A 15,124-nucleotide genomic window follows, 5' to 3' on the forward strand; every position below is an offset into this window, starting at 1 on the left:
ATATTGTTCCAAAATAAATGCAGGAAGGCACCTGCTCTACAATTGCGAATGGCTGAAATGAGATCGCTGAACTGAAGATTGAAGTATTTTCAGAACTGAACCCATATTGCCTCTTCAGAGCATCTGTCTAGTCCATTTTCAAACAACTGGGTAGTGGATTAATCAGATTTGAAACTGAAATGAAACTGCACATTCTGTAAATGTCCAGAAAAATAACAGTCACAATTTGCCATCCACAATGCAAAGCTTCACCTTGAGGGAAAATGAGGACCATGACACTGGCTTCAAGCAATGAGCACATTTCACTTCTGAGGATGCCTTCTTGAAGCAATAGTTCCAAAATGAGAGACTCTGCATCTGGCTGTTAGGAGTGTCAATTCTCACAGCCAGGACCTCTGAATAAGAAAGCTCATGGGGAAGTCCTGAGGCAGGAGAAGCACCCTTCCTTCAGTGAAATTACCAGTGGGGCAGAAAGTAATTTAATAGTACATTACCCAATCTCTCTTTGCATGTGACTAAAAAGAGAGAGAGAGAGAGAGAAGATGTACATGGGAATAGAGGCAGGCCAGAACAAGCTCAGCCTTGAATGGCAGTGTCAATGCTAACCTGTTAGAAGGTGAGAAGCAGAGAGGCTGGAAGTTTGGTTTCAAACCATGCAGGCAAAAATGGGTCAGCTGATGCCATTGTGGTTGACAGGCAGGTTTCCATTTGCCATCTGTGATTGACAGTAGGGCAGCCTGTCAAAATGGGCACATGGGGTGATGGGGAAGATAAGAACTTGACATGCCAGCCAGACCCAGTTCTCTACCCTCACTGTAGAGCAAAGGAAAGTCCCAACTTTCTATAAATCATATACAGTGGTACCTCGGGTTACATATGCTTCAGGTTACATACGCTTCAGGTTACAGACTCTGCTAACCCAGAAATAGTACCTTGGGTTAAGAAATTTGCTTCAGGATGAGAACAGAAATCGTGCTCCGGTGGCACGGCAGCAGCAGGAGGCCCCATTAGCTAAAGTGGTGCTTCAGGTTAAGAACAGTTTCAGCTTAAGAACGGACCTCCGGAACGAATTAAGTACTTAACTTGAGGTACCACTGTAATCATCTATAATCATCAGCTGTCCTTTAAAGCTTCCTAAAGCCTGCCCAAACTCCTTATTGTTTTGGGGAGAGGTGTGGAGGGGGAGGCAGTCTGTTTGCTGCTAAGCAACTTTACAGATTCCTGTAAGTGTCAACCATCCTAAGCTATTGGAAGAGTCTGAGCTGGCTCTGACCATTGTAATGGGGAGATATGGTAGCCCACTGACTGTAAGTACGTTACCTAGTCTTCACAGATCTTAAACCCACTTACGGGTGTTTATTTATTATTTTTTCCATGAGTTTCATTGTAATAATTAATACCTAATTTGAAAGACATCAACTGTCTGTCATGCTTGAGATAATTTTGGAAGTAATTAATTCATCCTGATTTATTAACTCAGTGGGAGTGCAGGTGATCATCATTAGAACAGCCCTCAACCTGCTTGGGTTATTTGATTTCATTATAGACATTTACTGAAATAAAACCAAAAGGTATTGTTTTCAAGGAAACTTTGGTTTTGTTTCTTGTATTTTGAGGATAGATTTCTACAGGCTTCCTTAAAAACAAATCCAAACTTTTTTTTTTGCTTTAAGAAATACCACTGCTCTGAAATACTGTTCTTGCAGTAATTTCTTTAGAATCAGCTGAACAAATGGAATAAAAAGGGTAGCATGCTTTGCACTGTTAGTACGCATAAGAAAATATGCTTTTCTTGAAATGTAATGCTGATGATAATGATATAAGTAATCCTTTTCTTGAAATGTAATGCTGATGATAATGATATAAGTAATCCTTTGCTGACAAAATTAAAGTCAGGGTGGCATAGTGGTTAAAGTGCCAGACTAGGACCTGGGCAGTACAAATTGACACTTGACCATGAATCTCACAGGGTGACCTTGGGCCAGTCACTGCCTCTCAGCCTAATCTCAGAGGATTATTGTGAGAATTAAATGAAGGGAGGGAGAGAAGAACCATGTACATCACCTGGGGCTCCTTAGAGGAAAAGGTGAGGCAACAAACAAACAAACAAACAAACAAACAAACAAACGTTTTAAGGGACAGTGATTTTACAATTCAGCCAAATATTGTTTTCAGGCAGGTTCAGAATTTCTAGTTCCCAAACATGGTTCCTGCATTGGTTCCTACATTTGCAAGGGTTCTCTGATCTAAGTGTATGAATGTCAAGATTTGCACACATAGATGCATAACATAAGCACACGGTGCTTACAGGGATGCTTACGTAAGCCTTCTGAAAACGTGAGCTTCAGCTTCAAACTTGACTAATGGCTGGTACAGCTGGAGCAGGATCAGTGTCAGGAGACCCAAATCTGCTTTCCCAACTACTGCCTTTTGTACTAATTACAGTTCATTAATCAAATGAGGTGGAAAGCCTGTCATTAAGCTTTTGAATAACCATTTCTGAACAATTCAGGACTAGGATTCCTGCACCTGACAAGCAGTGGAAGTAGGAATTGTGTTTTAAGTGTGTGTTGCTTGTGTAAAATGCTGGGAGATGCTGTCCACATAAGACTGAACATAGCCGCATTTATATTTGATTGCTATATTTGTACATTTTGTTAAGTGTAAAAACTGGAAGCTTTCAACTCTTGTGCAGAAAAATGGCAAACTGCAAAATGCACCACTAGCCTGATGTTCCCAACTCCATTTCTCTTGTCTAGAAGGAAATTATGAGTAAACATGTTGCAAATCAAACTTCTACGTGTCCTGCTAATCAGTTCTCACCTCACACACTAATTTTAAAAGGTGGCATTGGAAAGAAGGAACATGTGTTACAAAAACAAGAATATCTGACGCCCATCTTTCTACATACTTCTTTCCCCAAGAAGCACCCTCTCTGGTTTCCCAGAAGTCTTGGAGGCCTGATGGTGTTCAACATTTCTGGCAATGGCATCCACCTGAAAGGTGCTGGATCTGACTTCCAGCAAGTTCTGGCTGGAAAAAAGCCCTGCCTAAAACTGTTTAAAATGTTTTTTCTCCAACTAGATGCAAAATACATTCTAATTTCCCACTGCACTCATTTCCTGTCTTTAGGTATTTATATCCTGATTAGCGGGCTAATTCATACTTTACCTTTTGAGTCCAGATGCAAAAAAGTAGATTCATTATGAACTGGTGCCAACAGTTTTGAATGGCACATGAACATTTAAAATGACAGGCATCATGCAGTAAACATGGCACCAGAAACACAGTCCTTTTGCAGCCCCGCCCCCCCATTTTGTGTTTAAACCTACTTCTTTAAGCATCCGAGTTACATTCACAACCCACAGCACCATCCATGTATTCTTATATTTAGTACCCATGCTCAAAAATCAGTGTGTGCATGTCTTTCTTTCAGTCTTTGGGGTGTGGGAATCAGGGATCTTTTACATCATTTACTATCAGCCAAAAAAATTTCACTTCTGCATATTTTGCCTATAGAAGCAGTTTGCCTGACCTATGTCTCCTTTCTCTAGCACCTGTTCTTCACTCTCCAATCCTGTAGCCTCTCTGACTTTCACCTCCTGGCTTTTAAAGGCTCCCCCAGACCATTCTTCTAAGTCAGTTTATAGCCTCTCCCTTTCCAAGTGCCCACTCATCAGTATTCAGCCCCCCCTCCTCAGTGTCCAGTCAGTCCCTGACAGTGCTCTATATACTTACACCCAAGGTAAGAATCAATTCCAGTCTAATTTGTCATTCTGCTGTTAAAAGATGAAAGCTAATGAATACTGCTCATCACTACAGTGGTACCTTGGGTTACATACGCTTCAGGTTACAGACTCCGCTAACCCAGAAATAGTACCTCTGGTTAAGAAATTTGCTTCAGCATGAGAATAGAAATCGTGCTCCGGCGGCACAGCGGCAGCGGGAGGCCCCATTAGCTAAAGTGGTGTTTCAGGTTAAGGAACAGTTTCAGCTTAAGAACGGACCTCCGGAACAAATTAAGTTCTTAACCCGAGGTACCACTGTATCAACTATTGAGAAAACTGTATGCTAGTCAAAAGAATTTGGGATAATTAAAACACCTTAACTAAAAGACAGACATTGCAGCATATCACTCTTATTTTAACTCATAAACACTGAGAGTGTCAGGACCTAGCCTTCTCAGCGACTAAGCCTCATTTATAGGTCTAACAATCAGTGAAAGTTTGTAAGGGCTGGCTTGGTGATATAGATAAAAGAGTCAATGGAAGCTCTGTGATAATGGGGATGGGTGTCCGCAACTTGTCTTTGTTATATAGATATATAGATAGATAGATATATAATCCCCTCATGAAACCTTAAAATAGCAGTTGCCTTTCATTAAATCTATAGCATAGTAAGGTTAGAAGAATCTTTCCCTGACCCCATTTCTTTGGAGAAGAAAAACACATTTAATAGGCATTGCCTGTCTGTTGCCCTGAAAGGCAGAGTATCTGGCAGGCCTGAAGAACTACTGGATTTTCTAAAGGACAAGATTGATTACATGCGTCTCCTAATTCTTTTTTCTTTTTCTATTTCCCCCCCTTCTTTCTACTGTTTTCATAGAAATAATGGAAAAGGGTATTCTTGGCCACAGTCTTGAGATGGAGATGGCCTTAAGAGCAGGCAATTTAGTACTGAATCTGATGAACTCTTTATTAACCTTGTCTGGATTCTGCTGATTTTTCCCCCCTCTTGTATTTCCTGAATGTGAGGCTTAAAGGGCTACATTTCTCCCACACTTACCCACCCAAGCTTTAAGTGTCATTGAAACAACAATGGTCCAAGAGAGTTTTCTTATTTTTTCTGCTTCTATTGGCTATGGTAGATTCTTTTGTCCCTTAATATCTGTGTACGTAAATATAGACAGATAGATGGACAGATCGATAGACAGACAGACAGATATAGACAAATCATGCAGTGCAGGTGAAATATCTTGGATTGACAGGAATATCTTTAAAGAGCAAAGTCTTCTGTTTCTTTGGGGAAATTGACAAGGCAGGTTTCCAAACGTTCTCTCGTCAAAGTAGGTTCAGGAAGGCTGACCATGTTTAGGAGTTGAGAAGGAAGTTCTGTTTCTGGGCCTGATGGAGCCTTGGCCTCTGCAAAATCCAGCAAAGTATTGCTTGGGGCATCCAGTTATAATACCTTTGCTCACTGTGTATCTGACCAGAAAGAGTGCTTTGAGATACACCATGCCATATGATTCTAGAACCAAAGAAGGAAACAATCATTGAGTTTACCCTGCTGTTATTCCCAAAGGAGAAATCTATATCAAGCAAAGGCTATGTAAGACATGCTTTTAAAAAACCCTCTCACAATGAATAAGCTGTCTTCCTCTCCTCTACCCCTTTCTTTCTGGAGCAGGAACCTGCCAGAAAGTTACCACATGGGGACACCAGCTAAAAGCTCTAATGATCTGAAGATATGGCTTCACAGACCTTACGTTGCTGACCCTGGATTATTTTTAGTCTTTAATACCTATGGGTACCTCTATTTGATTAACATTTCCACTTGACAACTGAGTGCAGGTATCTCAAAATAATTCTGCTTGTCATACTCAAACCATTTAAACATTTTGATGAAAAATAGATGGGAGAGCTGAAATCAGATTCACTGGGAATGGAAAGAATCATGGCAACATCTCATGTGCCCATTAAACTTTTACGATTTAATTTATCATTCTCTGGGTTTGCTTTTATGTGAAGTTGAAAATCTTGAAGGCACTGATTTGTGGAAGTCCTGGTTCGGAGAGTTTAAATTTTATCCGTCTGCAAAAATAAAATATATAAAAAAATGGTGTTCCCCACTTGACTGTTCTTTCTTGTAGCCTCAGCTGTAATATGTGTAATGTTATGCTGTTTTGTAGAGACCATCAATATTCCTTTCACTTTCCCTTTATCATGTATCCTGTTGCCAACTTGTTCATTTCTTTCTTTTCAAATACTTTTTTCTCCCCTCTAAATCTACTTGGCTCAGACAACATTCTTGATAAATTCCATATGAGAATTGATGTGTCTACATTCATACCCTTTTATGTTATAATTTGCTGCGCCTTTCACACTCCATATGCTTGGAGCACACTATATAGTAAGGTGATGAATAAAGCTCTTCAAGTACCTTGATCTCCACAGTGTCATGATGTGGCTGAAAAGTGTAGCATCACTTTCACAGTCTCTCGCTGCAATCCCAGCTTTGCTTCCCAGAATCCTCTTAGCTTTAAGAAAATATTTCTGAAATATTTGGCTTTTAAAAATGTTTTGAACATATTTGGAACACAGAATATCAACAAGTGAAGCTTTCCCCTTAATTATATTTCCCTACCAGAAAAAAAACTTAAACTGTTTAATTTGTGCCAGCCCCACAAGGTGTCATTTGCTTTGCTGCAAGCAAAGTTGAGAGAGCAAGGAAGATGCAGGAAATACCTTGCTTTCCTTCTTTCTGATTGTTTATAAGCCATGAATAAGTGACTAATCATTCATATCAACAGCAGCACTTCTGTATCTGCCCAATAAGCCTTAGAATATTGTGTCTGTATTTTGTTTTCTAACTTTCTTCATAGATGACTGATTGACTTACTTTTTAAAGAAAAAGAGAGAGAGAGAGAGAGAGAACTACAGTAAGAGTCTGGGCTTCCTGTTGTGGGGTGGAAAGAGGGAATGAATATGAAGACGAGCTAGAAATCATTCAAAGTTTTATCTCTGTATGAAGTTCATTCACGCAGCAATCATGGAATCTGATTTCAGGCGTAGTTCACAGATTTTTGCACTACTTAATGAACTTTGTTCAATTGAACTAGTTCATCCTAAGCCCTGGAGCACTATATATATTTTTTTATCCTGGATCTGTTATCACCACTGCAGGAATTGATTTCAAAAGTACTTTCCAGGATTACTTATCATGGGTGAATTTATTTCTAAACATTTGTGCACTTCATTTAAATGAAAGTTGTTAAAACAGTAGCAAAAGATTGGATTTATACCGCTTTTTTATATAGATCATTTTAAAACCAGAGAAGCAAGTCTACCTATTAACTGCAAGAATACTTCCGAATACATCTCTGGGTATATTATTCTAGGTCTGTAAAGCCAGGTCTATATCTTATGAGCCAATACAGGGCTATCATTGAAAAAAACAGCCCTGTGGCTCCTCCTTTAGTAATACAAAACATGTGATAGGATGTCCTCAGACTGTTTTCCTGCTGCTCATAAACAGAACCTAGTGCAAGGGACAGGGAAACCTGCAGCCTAACATCATATCACTCATTTTGCATTTCCAAATTTTATTGGATGATAGAGAAATAAGTGACTCAGGGCTACTGATTTTGATAATGGCCACATGGCAGCTACAATATACAGTTCTGGCTGCCTGCTTTCTCTTTCTGAGTTCCTTCATTGATCCAGTTGGTAGATGAACCATAACAAAGCTTAGAGAAAGGAAATGGAAGTACATAGCATTGTCTGGCTGTAAGAAATTCCCCAGTCCCCCACAGGAACTACAAAGCCAAAACCCAGAGCAAGGAAAAGAATAACATGTTTTTGCAAAGTGGTGGTATTGCAGAGTCTAGACCTTCACTTTTATTCCCTGAAATCTGCAGTCATTTTTTTAAAAAAATGATTCTTGCAGTGACAATAACAGATTTAGAGAAACAATTGTACTTATTCTAACTTGCTTAAACCACAGGAGTGTGATCGCATGACTACCTACCTTGAAACAACAGTTGGTGAACCAAGCTTTATAGAGTGCTAGGAGGAGATTTGTGATGAAATCTGAGAAATACTTCAGTGAGGTATGGTGCTCCTTATGCATCAAGTAATATACAATAAAGGGGTGACACATGAGGATTGGTGGGGGAAACAGGAGCACAAAATCCCCAGTCAACAAAGCTGACAGCTTCCTTACAACAGTAAGCAGTGGGGCTTACTGCAGCAGTGATGCTGTCCTTGGGTTCAAGAAGTTCACTCCAAATCCCACTTCCAGTCACTCATTCCTTTCTCCAGAAGTACTCAGTGTTTATGCTGAAATTTGTCCAACCTCTTCTTTCCCTTCAAAGTCTTTATTTTTGAAGAAAGTTGTATATTGCTCCACTCAACCATGGTTCCATTTGTGTTATCCGAACGTTAAGGAAAGCATTATTCACAGTGTGGGCATTTCTCAAATCCCCCTCCCCCTTATTTTCTCTGTCTTATAGTAGTTTAATATGGGCCTGCCTCTAACTCTGAATAGATGACAAATAATGGTTCACAAGAACACTCACAGTGCAATTGCATTTCACAGACGCTCACATTGACACACTACCCTGGGCAAGTTAAAATACGTTGCTGTTTGACTTTCATTCCATCCCTCCAAACTCAGCTTTAAATCACTGCCAATAAGAAAGATCTTTCAGGGCAAACTGGACCTTGGGTTTATATTTTCATAGGCAGTAAATAGCATTTAGACTCCTATCTTTCATAAATAACCAATGAAACAAGGTGCCCAAGATTCAGCTAAAAATGCATTTATTTCCCAGACATGGGTGGCGCTGTGGGTTAAACCACAGAGCCTAGGACTTGCCGATCAGAAGGTTGGCGGTTTGAATCCCCGTGATGGGGTGAGCTCCCGTTGCTTGGTCCCTGCTCCTGTCAACCTAGCAGTTCGAAAGCACGTCAAAGTGCAAGTAGATAAATAGGTACCGCTCCAGCAGGAAGGTAAACGGTGTTTCCGTGCACTGCTCTAGTTTGCCAGAAGCGGCTTAGTCATGCTGGCCATGCTGTACACCAGCTCCCTCGGCCAATAAAGCAAGATGAGTGCCGCAACCCCAGAGTCGGCCACAACTGGACCTAATGGTCAGGGGTCCCTTTACCTTTACCTTAAGTGCTAATACAGACCCTCCAACTGTCTCTATTTTCCAGGGACAGTCGCAGATTTACAGAAGCAATCCCAGTTTCTGATTTGAACCCAGAATGTCCCATTTTTCCTTAGAACATCCCTATTTTCATTGGAGAAATGTTGGGGGTGGTAATGAATTATCTGACCCCTGAGCCATCTGAAGGCAATCCTGTATAGGAAAGGGTTTTTTTTTAATGTTTAATGTTTTATTATGTTTTTATACATGTTGGAAGCTGCCCAGAGTGGCTGGGTCAATCCAGGAAGATGTGTGGGATATAAATGGTAAAATTATCATTATGGAATGGGACGTCTGTATTTTCATTGGAGAGTATGTGTCAGGGAACTGCCATCGGCTCAGGGGCGAGAGGGGAAAAGGCGGATGGATTACAGAGATTGTGGGAAGCAGCACTTCCTCAGTGGAGGAAGGAAGCCATGCCTCTAGTGGGGAGGAGATGCAGGGCTCGGAGGATGCAAGGCAGTGCCAAGACACCTTGCAAAGGTGGGGAGGAGGGAGGTCCCCCTTTACCCAAGCCCTCTTTGCACAGTAGGCTTTCGCACAGAGAGGGGAGGCGCAGACTGGGGGTCAAGAAACTACTCTGCTGGGGAAGATTTAAGGACTGCCCACTCTCAGATTCTGCAGTGAATGAGCAAGACATGGAATAGAGGCGCTCTGCATTGTAAAGGTTTTTTTAGCACCAATAAGAAAGCTTTAGAACAGACTAGTGAGGCATCTTGCCTGATTGCTCTCAAGCAACCACCCGATACCCTTAACAGTAGGCTAATGAAGCACATGCAAATAAATTAATTAGGAAGGGAGGCTGAATAAGAGGGACTGAGGGCTATACCAGAGTGGCAACCATCTTGGTCAATAAGCCTAATCTGCATGTTAATTGAATGATGTAATGGTTGTGCTGAACCTGTGCCTGGTATTGGTGACAGTATGAGGGTCAATAAGCTGAAACTCAGTTCAGATAAGGTGGAAGTACTGTTAATAAGTGCTGTCTGGAGAGGTGGAGCTTAACCAGGTCTGAATGTGGTGCTTTTGGGTCCAGCTTTCTCCCTGGAGGCCTAGATGGCATGGAAGGCTTGAAGAGCCTTCTTCCAGCTGTGGCTGATACATCAACTGCAGCCCTTTCTGGATAGAGAGCACCTGATCACAGTTATTCATGCACTGGTAACCTTTCGACTTGACTACTGCAATGTGTTACATGTGTGGCTGCTCTTGAAGATTGTTTTGAAGCTCCAGCTAGTGTATAGTGGTACCTCTGGATACAAACCGCCCCCTTTGTGAATGCTTCGGGCTACACACACGGCAAACCCAGAAGTAAAGGAAAGGTTTCCGCTGCCCGCGCCTGCGCAGAACATTGCACCTCTGGGTACGAATGTTTCGGGGTAAAAACGGACCCCAAGAACGAATTAAGTTCATATCTAGAGGTACCACTGTACAAACAACTGGCTGCAAGACTTTTGACTGCTTATGTCCCTGAGGTAGAACACCTGTTACTTACTCTGCCAGGTGAAGTCTTTCCATGGGGCAATATTCAATGAAATATTTGCATTAGCGTAAGGATTTGCTCCAGTGGAATGAGATTCCACCCGCACCCCACATGTGTTCCCTCCACTGTCCCCAAATCTCTGTTGGAGGGTTGGAACCCAGAAATGATTTAGGGGCACACGGAGGGAGAAGAGGGGGATAATATTCTATTTGGCACAGAGAAATTCCGGTGCTGAAACAACTTAGCATCAAGCTGAATGTAACCCATTAGCCATTAACAACATGTTGGCCTTATTGCTGCCAGTTTTCTTCACTGAACTCTTAAATTATTATTGTTTTTACTCTTCAGCACATGTGGAGCAATGTGATGGGTTGCTTGGGAGAATGAGGTCTGTGCATGCCTCTATTTATCACTCAAGGCCTTCCAAACTGTGCCTTGTAAGCTAATTGTATTCCAAGCTTTATATTGTAATGTTCTATATTGATTTTCCACTTGAGCAATAGAAAGTCCCTGGAGAGCTTTTTAAGTTTAGTTTCCTTTAGAGGGGATAGTAAGCACCCCTGACTGTAGAAAGTTCTCCCCCAGAGACTCATCTGATACCTGTTTCGTCAACCCCAGATAACTCCCTTTTTTATTTTCCCAGGTCCAAATTTGTTTTGATGCTGCTTTGAGATGTGTTATCATTGAACTGTTATACTGATAGATACATATTTTGAACACAGGAGAAGCAAGTACGAACATAGACAGATGCTGCCAGTTCCTTGCGGCTGATGTAGCAAAATAATTCATAAATTTACAGAACTTTGCGGAATTATCATATGTGTGTAGCTGTGTTTAAACTGTGTGTGAGAAATTCATGCACTGAATTTTAAAATAATTGTGTGGGGTGAGGGGTGGGGAACGATAGCAACACAGACAAGCTCATTCAAATGAAAGTTGCATTTTGTATATTACTTGGATAAGATGCCCTCTCCTCAAATAAGCAGAAATAGTTGATGTTTTGAATTTGAAAGCATCTGTGAGGTGCATGCTGATCACACATAGGAGTGTTCTTGTGTCCAAGTTCTGACCGCTGCATCGAAAAGATGCTGCTGTGGAACACCGAAAATATGATTGTTGTCAACAGCTTGGTGCTAAAAACTGCTGCGCCCTGATGTTGACTTCTCTGAAAGCTACAAGCAAATTCACCACTTCCTAAGCTGACATTCTTAATGGGAAAGGAAAGACGGGCTCTTGAGATGTCTAACATATCCTGTGAGACTGCAAATCTTGCTTGTGGCTGGTGCAGTTCAGCCTTTCCTTGCAATTATAATCCTCTTTGACTTATTAAGCACCAGCAGAGAGCTCATAGCTCATCCTCTGTCAGATGCACATGGGAAGTCTAGGATGGTAATTCAGCAGAAAGCTCAAAAGGGTTTCCAAGGTAGTTACAGAGGCTGGGATCCAAACAGCAGAAAGTGCTTCTACTTGCAGAAGGGAAGAGCTTGCCGATTTTGATTTTTAACTGCAACTCTCTGAGGCACGTGGAATTCCCATTTTGCAAGGGGGTCCCCTTGTTCAGAAGTGAATGGAGTTAGGAAGCACAAGAGCTTTCAGAGAGAACAGGAAACGTCTTGGTGCATGCACAGAACACGATGTGTAACCCTTTGGATCCTGTATATGGGCCAGCAACATGAGAAAGATGATTTCCCTAATCTGGGTGCAGATAAGTGGTGGTCTGTAATGTTTATGGTTCTGCTGTCCAGTGCCAGAAAGAACAAAGCAATGTTTTTCAAAGAGAGCTCGCTTATCATCTGGTTATGAACAGTGAAGTTGCTGAAGTCCGTAACTACCTGATTCACTATGTGGATTTGTCCATCTTGTAAAGTTTGGTTTTGTTACAAACAGGAATAGCTGAATCCATCCATTTCAGTTACTTGGTGTGTCCCCCCCCGCACTGTTCATTTCTTCACATTTCTACATCAATTTGTGTTGGGGGGGGGATTTAAATGTATCCATGAATATTCAACAGCACTTCAGTGTGACTTTCTCCTATTATAAACATATAAGAATTTTTTATAAACATATAAGAATTTTTCCCTAATGCATTTTTGTATCTTATTTTTAGCAATATATGCATTTTTGTGCATACTTATTCTAGTATATACATTCCTTTACACAATACTTGGCTGAAAAACTACATCTAAAATTAGGAGAACACACACACACACACAAACACATATTTTATATATATATATATATATATATAAACTTTCCATTACAATATTTCAGATTTCATTAAATATAACCTTACACTCAGTCATTGACTTCCCTTCCCCCCTTCCATGGTTCCATTTATTTATCCATTTAGACTGCATATTCTACTTTCCCCATATATTCATATTTATCCTTCCCCCCTAGATCTTCAATGCTTTAAACTGCTGAATTTACATGAACCCTGTGAACGTTTTAGCCTGTTTAACATACCGTAGTTCTTCAGATATTCTGCAAATATATTCCACTATGAATCCAGACCTTCCAAGTGCCCCTATTTTCCAGGGATGTCCCAGCAAGATGTGTGGGGTATTCATAGTAAAATTATCATTATGGAATGGGATGCCCCTATTTTCATCGGATAAATTTTGGAGGGTATGTGAATGTTGTTGGTCAGAAAGTGAGGATTTAGTAGGTTTACCTTTAAATGTGAGCTGAATCAAATTTATCCCCTAACCCTCATTACAAATCAGGTGCTATCTACTCTTTAGGTAAAGGTAAAGGGACCCCGACCATTAGGTCCAGTCGTGGCCGACTCTGGGGTTGTGGCGCTCATCTTGCTTTATTGGCCAAGGGAGCCGGCGTACAGCTTCCGGGTCATGTGGCCAGCATGACTAAGCCGCTTCTGGCGAACCAGAGCAGCGCATGGAAATGCCGTTTACCTTCCCACTGGAGTGGTACCTATTTATCTACTTGCACTTTGACGTGCTTGCACTTTGACGTTTGCAGGAACAGGGACCGAGTAATGGGATCTCACCCCGTTGCGGGGATTCGAACTGTCAACCTTCTAATCAGCAAGTCCTAGGCTCTGTGGTTTAATTTGATCAGTAATTCCTAGGCTCTGTGGTTTAACCCATAGCGCCACCCGCGTCCCTATATCTACTCTTTAAGAACATATTAAAATAACAGGAAAAGGCATCCAAATAAACTTATTCTAAACTGCTTCCCTATCCATGGCAATAATTAGCTATAAAGTTGTTTCTGGGCCTAGGCTTCTGGAGTTCTGGTGCACTGCAACCCAGTGGCAAAGCTTCATGCAACCAGGTGGCGGAGACCAGGTGGGGGTGGGGGTGGTGCGCGTCCCAGGGGTGGGGCTCACCACCCGAAGGGGCGCGGCATTTGTCCTGGGACGGGGCATCCAGCGTGGTGGGGGGCAGCCATGATGGCACCCCACTTGGATCACGCTGCCGGGGCGGTGCGCTCCCCCCCCCACTCCTCTTCCTCCGCCAGTGCTGCAACCCTTTCCATACAGGTTTTTTTTCCTTGTGATTTCAGCTCATCCTACTTTTTCCAATTCCCCTCTAACTCACTAGCCAATTCTATTTACTCACTTTACTTTACTCCTTCAGGTAGTGATAAAGCGGGATATCAAATCCAAACTCCTCCTCTTCTTCTAATCATTCTCTACCTCTCGGCAATTGAGATGGGCAGCAAAGCTCACTTTAAGTTTCTCTTTTCCATAATTTCTTTAGTACACACACACACACACACACACACAAACCCTCTTAGTCTTTAGGTCTCATTTCCTCCTAAGGTGTCACATTCCAGGGCTAAATTTCAAGCCTTCTTTCAAGTACAACAAACAAACAAACACAAAACCCAACTATTTCACAACAAGAAACATACCATAAATTGAATGGGACAATTTTGAGTCTTCATGACCGGCAAGCAAAACACAGCTTTCCATTCATATGTTCCAGCTCACCAGGGGCTTAGTAAATCTCAAATTTCTGCTTCCTGGTTGGGTCTTTAAAAAACGAGGATGTCAAGCACCTTGCAAGCAACAATACAGGGCTGGTTCGTGGTATTCATTTTGATGGATCTCAAGCTATGAAGGCCTATTGCAATGCCGAACAAGAAATGGCAGACAACTCAGAAGCTGGTGGCTGGTTTCAGTGGGTCTTCTTTAATTTCATGGTGCAGGTTTTGAAATGTTATCTTCCAGTTAAATTTTCAACCCTCCTATGGAGTACAGCCTCTTAACAAAAAAAGTTTAGTGTGGCTGCCCCTGTACTGTGGAATAGCATTCCTGTCAAGATATGACAGGCCCCCACTATCTGCACTTTCTAGAAACAATTGAAGACACTCTTGTTGTGACAGGCTTTCCCAGCTGGATAAATGTGTCTCTTCTACTATGAATGTCTCCTTTCTTGGGGTTTAAACTTCTTTTAAATGTCTCTTCTGCTATTGTGTTTTTTACTGTTGTTAATAATCTTACATGTAATAATCTTCTCTTGAGGAAACCAGGAATGGAGAAAGGTTGCATGTAGGTAGTTGAATGACCTTGCAAAAGCCAGAAGTGGACATAATACTGGAATTAAGAAAATAATAATAAGGGGGGGGGTATAGAGAGAGAAGTAAGAACATGTACATGCCCCATAGTAGATAGAAACTGGGGAGGGAGGTGGGATCTTCGTGGTAACCTTGATGAATGAAGAAAAAGGGGTGTCACTGAAGTGCAACTA

General features: G+C 41.5%; 1 protein-coding gene across 1 annotated transcript in view; it reads left to right on the forward strand.

The window, feature by feature from the left end:
- Nucleotides 1-15,124, forward strand: part of LOC309344276 (serine/threonine-protein kinase TNNI3K) — a 138,567-nt gene that overhangs the window by 53,935 nt on the left and 69,508 nt on the right. The window lies entirely within an intron of this gene.

The sequence above is a fragment of the Podarcis erhardii genome, assembly GCF_964252035.2.
Source record: "Podarcis erhardii genome assembly, chromosome: 6".
In the NCBI taxonomy this organism is placed as follows: Eukaryota; Metazoa; Chordata; class Lepidosauria; order Squamata; family Lacertidae; genus Podarcis; species Podarcis erhardii.